Source organism: Cavia porcellus, unplaced genomic scaffold (assembly GCF_034190915.1).
Source record: "Cavia porcellus strain 051 isolate PalLab524CR breed Dunkin Hartley unplaced genomic scaffold, mCavPor4.1 scaffold_33, whole genome shotgun sequence".
Lineage (NCBI taxonomy): Eukaryota > Metazoa > Chordata > Mammalia > Rodentia > Caviidae > Cavia > Cavia porcellus.
The window spans coordinates 31,353,153-31,368,908 of record NW_026947516.1 but is presented as its reverse complement, the minus strand read 5'-3'; positions in this window follow the sequence as shown (position 1 = coordinate 31,368,908).

Here is a 15,756-nt window from a genome sequence, read left to right as displayed (position 1 = left end):
TGTTAGGTAGAATTGGACATGGGATTGTTGAAATTATTTAATTTTTCAAAAACCCAACTCTTTGATTCATTGATTCTTTGTATTATTATTTTAGTCACCAATATTTTAATTTCTGCTCTGTTCTTTATAATATCCTCCCCCTTATGAGTTTTTGGCCTAACCTGGTCTTCTCTTTCTGGAAGTTTCATGTTCACAATTAAATTTTAACTGTATGAACTAGATTTGGGGTTATATAACAAAATCTAAAACAAAGTAGAAAATTATATGCAGTATACAATAATGTCAATTGATATGTTAATTTTGCCCTCAGAGGTTTAAAGTCAAAGTAATTTAATTAGAAAATAGAGAATCAAAAGAAGAAGAGATTAGATGTAAGTTTGGAAGAAGAAGGATCACTCTAACTTTGCGAAACTTGTGTATATGACAAGAGGGAAAGAGCAAAGGAAGAAAGGAAAAGAACAGAAGAATACCACAACCACAGAGAGGCTAGAAAACATGTTCATATTTATTTATAAATAAGATCAAGCAATGAATGAGAAAAACAAGAAAAATTAAAAGTAAAAATAAATGTGAGAGAGAGGATAGAGAAGAATAAAAAGTGAACTTCCAGGTTTGGCTAGGTTTGTCTCCACCTTCATTAGTAGACAACCTTTGGAGACAGAGTCCTGATACATGTTGACGCATCACAGCAGTCCAGCTATAGTTTTCTGGAGGGTCAATGAGTACTCTCAGTAAGGCATTTATTTCTGATGGAGACTAGTCAATCTCATTTGGCTCACTGAATTGTGAGCTCCTGCTACAGGTCTGAGCCCTGCTGGGAGGCCTAAACGGAGCCAGTCAGTGTGCTGAGTTCAGATCTCAGCTGACCCATCTCCAAGATGTCTCCAGGCCAATTATTCTTTCCCATGGAAGACTGAGACCCTTGCACTCACTGCCAGTCAGTACAGTTGTTCATGTCCCTTGCTCCCCTCCATGTCTGCTGTTTCCTCAAACATCTCCTGCTCCCCTCTACTGCCTCATCTCTCTGTAGAGGTTTCCAGGGTCGCCAACTGTCACCATCACCATACACCCACAGATTGAAACTTCTCCTTCTGGGCAGTGAGTCACATCTCATGGAAGAGGTGCTGCCAACTACCTCATTCTCCTTCATTGGCATTCTCTCTTTAATCTCTACTTGGGCTTCAATTCATGCTCCTGGTTCTTCCTGGGTCCAAACTACCCAGTTTTCTCCTCCATGTCTTCTGCATGTTGCTACACACCAGAATCTGGAAGATGAATCTACAAGAGACATTTTCTCTGCTGCTGAGCACTGTGTCATTTTGGATCCTCTACTAAAAATTATGTCTGATGTGTGCATGTCCACCTTTTTTTTTTCCTTTTAGTACTTGACTCGCTTCAAAAAATGCATTCACATTCATTATTTTTTTTTTTTTTTTTGGTCTTTTTCGGTACCGGGGATCGAACTCACGACTGCCTGCTTTCAAGGCAGGCGCTTATGCCGCTGAGCTAAATCCCCAGCCCCCAACATTCATTATATTTTTGACACTGCTGTTTTTGAAATTCTTCTGTGATTCAATATAGAGAAACATGAGGGTTCCCTGTTAAATTATGTCATTTGCTGAGCCATGTTTTTTTTTTTGTTGTTGTTTTGGGGATGTGGAAGTACATTCCACCTACATCTATACAGAGAGCAAAAATTTGTGGCAATGATACTTGTGATCAAATTGTAACATGGTTGCATAAGAGTTTTGTATCCTGCTGTGTGCATGATTATTTTTGAACCAGCCAGTAACTTCAGGGGTTTCTTCAAGCAAATGCAGGTGTAGTTCATTAAAAGTTCTTAGAATTTAACCAGTTAGAAAAAATGCCAATGCAGCCAAATGACACATTTTTATACTGAAGTTTTCATTATTGTCATATAGATCAGTCAATCCACTCATCTGATCTTTACAGCAAATATATTGGAATGAATGGGAAAAAAGCAAAATTACTGATAACATATTGAAATTCACTTTTAGAAGCCTTGATTTCACCTGATTCCAAATTTGTCATTATAGTTAGAGATTCAAAGTGAACTAATTTTTTCTACAAAGTCTATCAAATCTTTAGGCATATATAAAAGTTTCATTTTTTTTCAGTCATTAATGTGTAAATGAGTGAATATATTCTAAAATGTTTGGATATAACAGGTACATGGATTGTACATTTTTAATTACAAAATTACAATGAAGGCAGTTTTGCAAGTGTCATTCATTAGCCAAATGGAACATGAGCTACTTTTTCTATGCTAGAGTTGGTGTAAAATATTGGAAGTGCTTTGATTGGATATAAGATGTCCTCCCAAAGAGTCCTGTGCTGAGCGTTTGATCTCCAATGCAGCAATGTTAAGTTGAGGTTTTTAGAAGATGATTGCATCATGATGATGCTAATTTTTTTTAGTGGATTAGTCTATTGATGGATTCATAATGAATTGGGCCTAGTTGAAGGGAGTGGAAGATGGGAGCATTATCTTATCCCTGGCCCTGCGTAATACCTCTGTTTTCTGAATGCCATGAGATGAGAAGCTTTTCTCCATCACATCCTTCTGCCATGATTTTTGTGCCTACAGGTCTAAAAGAAGCTTAGCCACGTGATCATGATCTAAACTTCTTAAATTATATGCAAAAATAAATCTTTCATCCTTTAAGTGTTATTCTTGGATACTTTGTCACAGTGATGGAAAGCTGACTAAAACAAGAAGCATATCTTCTTTGACTGTCAGATCCCTAACTGTTATGGTTTGTGTTTGGGTAGCCCCCCCAAGTCTCATGGAGTTGTGAAGGTGGCTGAATCTAGCATTTGTGATTAATTTGTTGTCTAGTGCTGGAATTGGCAGTGTGAGTGCTCCCACACTGCAACAAATTTTGTATAGTTTTTTAAACTTTGTGTTTTGATTGACACATAATAATTATACTTATTGGGTACAATGTAATGTTTCAATTCATGCATACATACAAACAATGATAAATTTGAGGAAAATAGCATATTTACTATTTCAAATGTTTATCATTTGTTGTGATTAATGCATTCAAAACTCTGTCCTATTTTGAGATTTTTTTCAATGCATTTATGTTATTAACATAAACTACAATATATCAGTTATTTGTGCATCCTGTTCAATTATAATGTTGTACTTGTTGACAAGCATTATGTCAGAAAATTATCTGCAGTGTGTCATGATCTTTGTTGGTCTCTAGATTTAAGAGATTTATAAAAGTATTTGTTCTCTCAATATACCTTGGGATAATTAATTGAGATTTCCTCTTAAGCAGTTGACCCCTTTTTGTAGAGGTGCAAAGAGTAAATATTTTGAACCTCCTAGGTCACATGTCTTTTGTTATAAGCACTCAACAATTCTGGCTTTTGCTAGAAATAACCACAGATAATGTGTAAATAAATGAGAATGTCTGGTTTCTAATATATATTTATATACAAAATATTGTATGGGCCATATGTATAGAGTATTTAATAATTAATTTATTGTTAAACATTTTTCTTTGTTGATATTTAGGCTTTTCTCAGAGAAGAAAACTAAAGTTTTCTATTTGAAAATATTTGGGTAACGTTGACACATGAGAGGAGGGAGCTATGTTTCTGAATATTCATTAGGCATGTGGCTTATAGTTTTTGTTTCATATTTATTCATAACTATCACTTCAGAATCCAGATTCCCTTATTGCTTCCCACAGAAAAGCCTCTAGTATCCAAAAGCTTCAATTGGGTGCTTCATCTCAGTCTTCTTTACAAGCTATTATCACCAAATCTTACGCTTTCTAGCATTCTGCAAGTAGACTTGTTACTCATCATTATCTGCTTCAGTAGCATTTTGCTTTTAACTTCCTTTGCTACTCTTCATGAGTTATAACTTCTCTCGGTCTTTTCTCTTTCAAAAATGGGCTGACACACCTTCCCCAGTGACATCTGATTATTTACCCTCAGTTTCTTTCTGGGTTTGTGAAATTTTCAATTCCTCCACCAATTTCTGTCATTTCAGTAGAGCTTTCATATAAAATACCATGATATAGGAAGTGGGCTGGAAAAATAGAGAATACCTAAGCTATTATAGTCAGTAGGAGCATTTAATATAGTACATTACATAAAAGGTATCATATCACTTACATTTGTATGTATCAATCCACTTTTTAATCATGATCAAATTTGGAGTTCAAAATTTGACCCTCAATATTGGATATTTTTAAAAAATCTATGAAAGAATCATAATTAGATCAATCAGAATATATTACACAAGTGAAAAGCATACCACAAAGAACATAGTAACTACATTGTGATTTAATGTAATATGAATTCATCCTATGGTCATGGAAAACTAATTGAACGATTGTGACTAGCATACTAGAGAGAAGCAAAGCCATATTAATGATATAAGTTATCATTTTATTTTAAAGTCTACATGAAAAACAGCATTTATTTAAAATTCCCTTGCATATTTTAATACTCATTAAAATAAAAGAATAGTCCGTTGCAAATAATTTCTGAAACTGGAGAAGAGGAGCAACAGAATATGAATGGAGAAAAAAGCCAATGACAATTGAAGAGTTACATTGCTTAATATTTCATGATGTTCTGTAGACCCTCACCCAGTACTGATTCAGCATGTATTTATTAACCACCCGCTATAGACTGAAAGTTAACTTGGAAAAGCCAGCGACAACAGCCTGGAGTTCACATTCACAATGAAATAAAATGTGTGTGTGTGTGTGAGTGTGTGTGTGTGTGTGTGTGTGTGTGTGTGTGTGTGTGTGTCTGTGTTTTGTGCATAATATGAAGCAGTATTCATGAATCATTAACTTCTATGTTTGTACCTTTTTCAACCATTAAGAAAAAATTCCTTTCTTTGGTCACAGTAAATATCATGCAGGAATATGTGCTGAAGATGAAAACCAGGGTCTTGTGTGCATATTAAATACATAATCATGCACTGAGCTATATTTCTAGGCATGGGCATAGTTAAATTTAATGAAGTAGCCTATATTATTTTTCAGAAGTGTCTTGCAGTTCATATTCAGTTCACATTCTGTATAGACTAATTGGTTTGGGAAGTGGACACACTTTGGATATTATTAAGATTGTACTTGTAGACCCAACTTTGCTAATTGCTAGATTCTAGTCTGTGTTCTTGAGCAGGAAACTGTCTTATTCCTGCCAGAATTATTTGTGTTTAGTACAGTGCCTTGTATCTAATGAACACCTAAACATCTTTGTGATTTAATTATATTTTAGTTTTGTTTTTCACCAACCCTAGATTAATAGCATGGCAGAAATAACCAGGAGCTCAGTTTGACCAAGTAGTTAACACATTTTGTCCACTGTATTCTTCTAAAGTATTTTATCTCAATTTACCCAAAAAGGATTTATAAAGCAATGTTAACACTGGAAATAAATTTTTCAATTATTTCAAAGCACAAGTGAGTGTAACTCTCAAGGATGAATTTTTTAGATCTTTCATAATTATCTAATATAATATTCATTTGACTAAACAGAGAAGGTATAGGATTCACTAAAATGTACACAAGCACTACCGAAAAATATAAAAATAACTGGACCTTTTTTACTTAGAATAATGGAAATTATTTTGAGGTAATTGCAAGAGATACATTTTTCTGCACACATTCACTAACACTGCCTCAATATATTGTCTGTTTCCAGGCAACCTTGGCAAGTTCTTAAATTTTTACCTATTTTTTTCTGTACACTTCCCAAAATGGTTCCCTCTTTTATCTATATGTTTTATAATGTTTTTTTTTTTTTTTTATTTTTTGTTCTTCAAAGCAAGCTAGATTGTGGCTGCTTGATTACGTGTGGTTGTTTTCTTATTGACCCTTCTGTTTCTCACTAATTAATTTAAAACATTGCTTCTATAAAGCATCTCTCATTTTATCCTCATAACTCCTCTAATCAAAATACTTAACTGTGCAGAAAAGTCTTTCCGCTGTATTCAAATTAGACTTAAATAGGTTCAACTGTTGCTTCTCCACATTTTCAACCTGATAACGTCATTTTAATCAACTGACTATGAATATGTTATTTGCTAATCCTATCTTATAAAATGTCTTTTGAGCTCCTGTTGAGATAAGCACGACTTTATGAATTCTTGGATTATCTTTTTTTTACTTGTAAGTTATAATTGCATGTGTGTTTTCTTACATGAATTAATTACATTCACATTCCATGCAAAAGATTTGCTTTTCCTCCCTGGTCTGAATTATGACACACAGGAATACAGAAATATATAATGAAAATGCTTGTAATGTAAACTCCACCTCTACTATAATTATTATTCAAGGTCTTTCAATATGTAGATTTACATATTTCAGCTTCTATTCGCCCAGAATTTCTACCTCACTGATAATGCTCTAAGAACATTTTGCAATTTAATGATTAAAATGGGATTTTTCCTTAATAATCCTCCATGTGAGCTGATGCAAGTTTCTAAAAATGGTGCCTCTTCTCTTTTGCTTAGAAATTTGCAAAAATAATGAAATTTCAATATGTTCAAAAGCTGAGATTATACTACCGAAATAAGACATACATTTTTAACCTGGGTGTATTTTACATGTTGGATGTTACATGACTATCACAGGTTATTTACAACTGTGAGTTTTATTTGTTTTTAATGAAATTGAACATATGAAATATGATCAAGCATTTCATTAGGATAGCTATCAAAACATGAAATATGGAGATTAAAATAGGAGACAGAATTGAGGATATTAATATGTTATATCTTAGAAAAATTTGTGATAATGTATTTCAGGCTGAGTTCTCACTGTAGTGGAAGAACTGGTTTATGACTCTCAACAGCATTTGGATAACTTATCCTTAATTTAGTTACATGGTTAATTATTTTCAGGAACAGTTTTGGACATAGCTAGAGTTACTCTGAGGGGATGAGGATAATGGATATGTCCAAGTCTTGCAGTCCTGCATTGCAATAGCTTCTGAATATACCGTATGTTGTACAACTCATTTGGTGAGGAACTACTGATCCAGATGCATTTGTATTAAGTAAAAATTCCAGCACTGCTACATATGTAATTAAGTTATTATATAAATATAATACTGAGTAGAGAATAGCATATTTGAGTTTAAACAATCTACTTTTAAATAACTTTATTTTAGTAGTACATATTTGCAAGTACATAATGGTAACCTTCACTGAGATGAATAATTATGTGTACATAGCACATCTCAATTCCTTTATTAACTTTTTCCCTTCCACATTCCCCTTAAAGTTTTTCTACTAACATGAGATTCATTTATTTATTTGCTACCTCTTTATTAAATTACTGTAAATATAGAACAACAGCCAGACTAACAGGCCAAAAACATAAGACAATTATACAAAATCAAGTTACACTGTTAGATATATTGTTTTTGTTGCATTACAATAACTTTGTCTTTCTTATGTGAGATATATATATATATATATATATATATATATATATATATATATATTTCCTCATCTTGAGTATGCAAAGACTGATAAAGATTTTGGTTTCAGTTAATTTAACTATTTTTTCTGAGTTCAGAGGTTTGTTTTTGTGTTTAATAAAATCTCATTTATTTACTCTGTTGATATGAGTATCTGATTGTCCCATGGATTCATATATAATGTTGGCTTATTTCCATACATTTTTCATGTGATACTGAAGAATATTTAACCACACAACTGGTATTTTAAAAAGTAAGACTAAAACAAGTGTGTCATCAGAATGAACTAACTGAAAAATGTAACTCATAAACTATAAAATAAATGTTTTTCATTTTTCTAATGTACATTTATTAGGCAAATAAAGTTAAAATAACAAATAAAGGACATACAAATGATATTGCCTACAACACAAACACTGAATCTCTGTAGCATTTAAATTTCTGTATTTCTTTCCATTATTCATATGACATTACAAATTTGACATACTATGCTTAAAGTTCATTCACAATTCAATCAATTGGTGATGTTAACAATTGTAGTAGTTGGGGTTTACAAAGGAAAAGATTTATAGGATTATTTTATAATATTCACCCAAACTGTGCAAGAGATCTGTACACACAATAGAGATCCAAACAATCAACCTGAGTGCCTGGATTCCATAACAATGTCCTCCACGAGTCCAGCTGGATGCCTAGAGCCCAGAAAGATGTCTCATCCAAATCTGTATCAAGAATCTGCACTGGGGATGCCCAAAGATCAGTTTTGGAAGCTAGAAAGTCTGTGCCAGCAGATGGAAGAACTTGTGCTAATAGGTTGAGGGATCTGCATTGGTGCCAGTAAGCAACACTCAGGGTAAGGACCAGAGCTCTCCACAAAAGAACTGCAGCCACTGTTAGCTCCTCTGATAATGTAAACAGCTGAGTTCCTATCAAGAAAACCAGCATGGCAGTCTTCTCCAGGAGAATGACCAGCACACCGTCTTTCCCTTGAGTTCTCTTTTTATGCTATTGGTAACAATTCTCAGGTGAACTTATCACACCCGGCACCATAGTGATTCAGTTCAGCTGGGAGACACAAGTTGACCCTTAGTAGTTAATCCACCATACCAGTAGATGTGCTATTACATCTCTTCTCTCTTTAATTTTATATTGCATACAATATAAAACAAACAGCATTTTAAATTCAAAATTCTGTAGTGAATTCTTAATTGGCATACTAGACTGACCATATTTAGAACCTAGGAAGTCAATGAAAAATGAACAGGTGAATATAAGAAAAGAGCACTGAAATATATGTATATATATTTGTTATCCCAAATGCTTCTACTTACAATCTATATTACTTCAGTTTTCCATTAACCTTAATTTTTACATTTTATTTCACATTAAGTTGATATAAAACATTAGGGAACCTTCATTATAAAATCAATATTTTGAGAAAGTTGTTGAATTCATTTTATATATCTATTTGACCTATAATATTTCTCATATTAAATTTTAAACAAAAAGTACGACTTTTTATCTTGATGTTATAATGAATAGCCTGTGGTAAAATTCCACATTGTCAACATTACCAAAATTAAAGAAGTACAATACAAGCTTGAAATTTTATACCATATTTCTCATGCATATATATATATATATATATATATGTATGTATATAAAAGTCCTTATTGATATATCAGCTAATAGAGTCAGCACTATGTAAAGAAAACAATGTCTTGTGCTCAAGAACATTTGATCCCAGGAATACAGTGTTTAACAGTAGAAGTAAAGTTATGTGAATCATAATATTAACAGGATAAAAAATCAGAATCATTTCATTAGGAAAAGAAAAGACGTAATAAAATTGAACCACTAGCTTGGAAAGAAGATATGGAAGAGACCTTCTTTATCTGGAGAACAGTATATTTTTGAAGACCAACCATGAGCATCATACTAACTGGTGAAAGACAGTATGTTTCCACTACGGTGAAGAAAGCAAGATTATTTTTTCTCTATTCATTATTTAGATTTGTTTTGGAGGCTACAACTAGTGCAATAAGGCAAGGGAAAAATAAAAAAATCAGTACTTATTAAAAGGAAAATATACAACTATATTTGCAAACAACTTAAATATGTGGAAAGCCCTAAAACATCTAGTGATAAATTTACCCAAACACGTGCTTTACTTTTTATTGCAAAATGTAAATCATCGCTGAAAAAGATTAAAGCAGTAAATAAAGAGGCCTTAAATTACATTTGGTCATGACTACTAATATTGAACAAATTTTTCTGCTCTTGCAATTTATAAGTATTCATTGGTATAATGGCTATAAAATATTTTATCCATTTTATTAAATGAATGTTTTATTTAAGAATATCATAGATTTATAAAAAAAGTTATTAAATTGGCACCAGGAGTTTTCATACACTTTATACTTTATATCTACATTAAAATATCAATAGCTTTTATTAATACAGCTTATTTGTACTCAAATATCAGGAATTTTTATATGAAAAATTGAAATATAATTCCACATGGAGATATATATGTAAATGTTCACCCCAGGTTTGCTTAAAATTCTCTCAAACTGGGAAACAGCTCGGTTGTCCATCAACAGGTAATTAGGTAAGCAAATTATACAATATTCATACACAGGAATATTATTCAGAAAAATATATTGATTCTCTTCTTAATATAGATTAATCAGAAACCATTATTCTATGTAAAATAAGTCAGACACATTAATTTATTTCTCAGAAACAGAGAATTATGGCAGCAGAAAAATAATCAGTAATTACCAGGGGCTAAAATAAAAGAAAGACATTGAATACAAAGAAGAGAGAGGAATCCTATGGAAAAGATAGAAATGTTTTATGCTTTGTTTTCATGACAGTTACATAACTAGATATATTTGACAAAATATATATATATATATATACATACATACAATATTGAAAGCCAGTCTCATAAAAACAGGAATCAGACAGTTGGTTACTAGGTTCCAGGGGAGGGGATCACAGCAAGAAAGGGAAGGTGTTGATTAAAGAACACAAAATTTCAGCTAAACTGCAGCAATAAGATTTAGTGACTGACTGCACTGCATGACGGTCACAGTTAATAATATGTTGTGTATTTCAAATTACTAAAAGACTAGGTTTCTAATGCTCATACCACAAAAAATGGTAAGTTCATGAGGTGATGCACATGATAATTAGCTTGATTTAACATTTCCACAATGTGCACATGTATCAAATCATGACATTGTACTCTATACGGATGCTCAGTTATTATTTACTGATTAAAACCTCTCATGAGTCCACATAGATTAACTGGAAGAAAGATGGCCTCTTTAATACATTGTGTTGAAAAAATTGGCTTTCTAGGTGTTGAAGACATAAGCTAGACCCATGCCTATCAAAGTGCACTAAACTAAAATAAAAATGGATCAAAGATTTTAATATCAAGACAGAAATACTAAATCTACTGGAAGACAAAGGAGGTAAAAATCTCAAGGATATAGAGGTATGTCAAGAGTTTATGAACAAAAACTGAACTGCACAGGAAGTATTTCAAAGAATCAACAAATGGGATCTTGTCTTATTAAAAAGTTTTTATGCATCAAAAGAAATCATAGAGTAAATAACAAACTGACATATTGGGAAAATATTTTTGCCAACTCTCCCTCAGACAATGAAATTTATCTAGAATGTATGAAGAACTTAAAAAACAAGGCTCCCCAAATTTAAAGACCAAATCAAAAAATGGGCATCCGAGATGAATAAAAAAGACCTAGGTGAAGAAATTCAAATATCAAAAAAATGAAAAAAATGTTAAATGTCGTTGGTCATTTGAGAAATTCAAATTAAAACAACAATGAGATATCTCACTCCAGAAAGAATTGCTATCATCAAGAAGTTAACCAATAACAATGCTACTGTGGCTGTGGGGAAAAAAAGAGCCCTTTTCCACCCTTGATATGAGTGTAGACTGATACAATCACTATGGAAATCAGTATGGAGAGTCCACCAAAAACTTTGATTAGATGTTTGCTTTAACCTAGCTATTCCCCTTCTGGGTATTTTCCCAGAAGAATTGAAAATTTCGTGCCAAGTGATATATGTGCACTCATGTTTAAAGCAGCAAAAATTTTAATAGCTCAGTATTGAAAACAATCCAAATGTCCATCTCCTGAGGAATGGATGAAAAAGATATGATATTTTTATAATGAAATACTACTCTGCCCTAAAGAATGATAAACTGAAGGCTTTTACAAGTAAATGGTTATAACTAGAAACCATAATCATAAGTGAAATAAATCACAATTTTATGGGTAAACACGATATTGCCTTGCTAATGTAAGATCATGAAAGAGTAAATAAGATCCAAAAGTCACAATAGATATAGTAAAAGGGAAAGAAACTACTCAAAGGGAAATTATATTGTTTGATCAGTATTGCATGCCTGTATCTGATAGCCTGAGCAATTACTTTGAGGATAACAACATGCAATATAACAACTATCATTACATTCTTATTATCTTCTTTTGAAATATTACATCAGCATTGCTTTTTTGTTGTTGTCATTATTTTGCCTTTGGTAATTCAAAAAAATATTTGCTTGTTTCTTGAATTTTTGTTTTTGTTTTTCTCTTTTAAAGATCCTCACATGACTGTATTGCTATTATGGGTAGATTTTAATCTATACTAAACATATCTTAAGCTTACTTACAAAATAATTTGACAAACAGTATTAAGGTAGAGGTCATAGACTCTGTGACTCGGAGAGACACAGGCAAACATGCTCTTCCACCTCACTGTTTAAGCATCCTGAAGGAGAAAAAATTTTCTTCCTAAACTTTGAAAGATTTGTAGGAGTGGTTAATAATCAAAGATAGGATGTTATTTTAAACAGAAATTCCTTACAAATCATTACAATTTAAAAATGAACAGACTAAGATTTAGTGATTTATATCAAAGGAAATTCTAGGCTCTTGACATAATGAAATAAAGCCTCAAAATTGTAAACATTGGATAGTCTCTTGAGTAGTGAAATCTTTGTAAAAATGTATTTCTTTTCCTGTGATTAAGCAAACTTGTAATATGGAATATGTTAATATTGTCATTACTTTTAATTAGTAGTGTTCAAATTGGAAAAAGTTCAAGTTGGATAAAATCCTACTTAAACATCATTATGACACTGGGCATGGTGGTGCATGTCTGTAATCACAGCACTTGGTAGGCTGAGGCAGGAGGATGGCTATGAGTTCGTGGTCATCCTGGGCTACAAAGTGAGCTCAAGAACAGCCTGAACTGCATAGTAAGATCCTGTCTCAAAAAGTCAAAAAACAAACAAGCAAACAAAACATGATTATTAGACAAAAAAAAATAATTTATTTGTGTATTTATGCTCACAAAACAAAACATTCAAACGTCAATCTGGTCTCAGGTACACATGGTTCAGATGGCTTAAACAATGTTTCAAGAATTTGTTGGTAACTTTCCATCTCTTAGGTTTTCTTTGTTAAACTTTAAAGCTATTCTCATGGATTTTTTCATGGAATAAAGCTGCTATATTACTTATAGTCCTAACTAGGACAGTGTTATTATTAAACCACTATGACAAGAAGCTTGAGTAAGGATTGTTCTGGACCATGATGACATATGGAATTGTCTTAGTTACTTTTTATTCATCACTGAAACAAAATACCTGATGCCCAAGTTGGAAAAGGAAAGGTTTATTTCTTACAGTTTCTGGAGGTTTCAGTCCACTCAGTTGGCTCCAAGGCAGGCTGGCATGGCAGGGCCCAGTTCATGGCGGCTGCAAACAGCAAACAGAACCAGCAAAGAGCAAGACACACCTTCTTCCTGCCATTACATCACATTCTGGCTCCACCTATATGTGGGTGGAGCACTTGACACCATCAATTCAAGTGCTAGACAATGAACCAATCACAAATGCACAATGCCAACTCATGAGGCCTGGGGGACACACACATAAACCATGACAGGAACTGTAATAAAATGAAGAGTAGCAATTTGATATTTCCATATTTCCACTTTGCAGCGTCACAAAGTTATGTATTTGACTGTGACAATTTGTAAGCATATTTTTGTGGCTAGCAAAACATATTACACTGAGAAGTCAGACTAGATTACTTATTTGCCTCAGAGACTAATTCTAAAAGGAGATAAGTGAGCAGATTTGGTTGTATAAATGGAAATATTCTATTATTTGAATAAGGAACAATGGACAAGAGATTTACAAACATATATGTTCACAGTATACAGTATATATTTCATATTATTTCATTTACCATATATATCTGTGGTTAAGTAATTTGTGTAATCCTACAAGCAGAAGTATCTTTATTATTTGCAACATGTTTAATCATTACAAGAAACTATCAATAGAATTAAAATATGCTTTAATGATTTTTTAAAATCAAGTGATTGAGATAGTACTCTAGACTAGTGAATACACTCCATATGAGTTCTAAAAGTTGAACTTAAGTTGTGATAGTCTTTAAAATTTTATATCAATAATTCTTTATTTGCACTATTGTTTTGCCTATATTTCATAAAATTTCTAATAACTTCATTTTGCTATTTTTAAAAATTATGGTTGCATATTTTCTGGAGTGTTTGCTTTTCCGTGTCAATCAAGATCACAAGCATGACTTATAATATGAGTAAGTAATGGTTTAATCAAGTTGTTTTACCCACTTTATATTGCCTAAATTTGAGGACAGTTGTAAACTCTTCCTTTATGAATCATATGACCTTCAAATATTTCACTCTTTTTATTTAAAAAAAAAAGGTGTTCTACACATTGGGATGTATTCATCTAAATCTATACTGGAAAAGTGAAGCAAAGCAAGATGAAACTCATGCTGTTGTTTGTACTTTATCTTATTTACATCTAAGTGTGTTCTCTCTGAGATTTTGTTTTTTTTTCTTCATAAGTATTCAATGGTGATTTTGAACCATGTTCATGTGTCACAATGTAACAGACATTCTGCAGATTCTCAATTTCTACCTCTACTCAAAGGTCTTTTTTCTTAATTAAAAAACTCATGTTAAGATATTCTAACTACAATACAAACTTTAAAAATATCCACATTTATTATAGCATCTCTATGTAGCACACCCAATGTGAAATATTCATATTATTGAAAAACTTAAATTTTCACCCTACTGTTTATGCAAGAATTTTACAAGGATCCCAAATATTTCTGTCTCCCTTTAACTCTTACCATTCCTTGCAAAATATATGATCTATTCATTCATTAAGTTATTCATTCATTCATTTTATGCTCTATTCATTCATTAAATATTTTAGTAAATATTTTCTAATCCTACTGCTTCTAAGATTGCTCTGTCCATCATCAATTCCTGCTCATATTACTGTCCATTACTACAAAGAAGTCTCCCAAAAATTCGTGCTCTGTATTAAACTTATGGAGGTCTTTCAAAATCCTAAGTGAACTTCTACTTTCAGTAATTGAAAGTAGAGGTAATTGTAGGTATCAAGTGTTACCACTGATAAGTAGAAAACTGGAAGATAAATACAAAAAGTATTCAACAGGCTGAGATCCTGAGTGAAGGAAAATGTAGAGAATTCAAACTTTCTATAAGCCCCGTTGGCTAATCTGACATCTGACATCTCCTAGGATTGAGCAAGAGACCATGAATTCTGTCATGTAGTGGAGAAGCAGAGAACAGAGAGTGTGACGATCTGCTGGGGCTTAACCCATAAAAGATTGGAGAAGGCTGAGGTCTTGATGAAAAGGGTGACAGACCAGTGACTTCCGATACTTCACAGTGCTACTGTCAAAGTATTCATTTTATCTCTTAAGATGATTAAAAGAAAACTAAGCAGCAATTTGTATACTTCAGTTATTTCTGCGCAGTAAACCATCTCAAAATTAAGTAGATTCAAACAACAGCCATGTTAATTGGTTCACAATTTTTGGAAAAGGCTTAGAGTATTTAAACTGGTCCTGCTTTAGTCAATTCAAGCTTGGAAGAGGGATTGGAGCCCTGCAACATTCACTTTCTCACCGCTCACATGTTTGGCAGTTCATACTTGGTTTTCACGGAGATCCAGAAATAGTAATTATAACACTCTCCTATGATTTTTTTGTGAGACGATTTTGCTTCTTCATATCTTGATGGTTTGGTACCAAGGAAGAATATGATTTGATAAAAGGAAGTCATGTATTTTATGAGTTATTCACAGGAATGACATAACATTGTCTTCATCATAGAACCAGATCCATT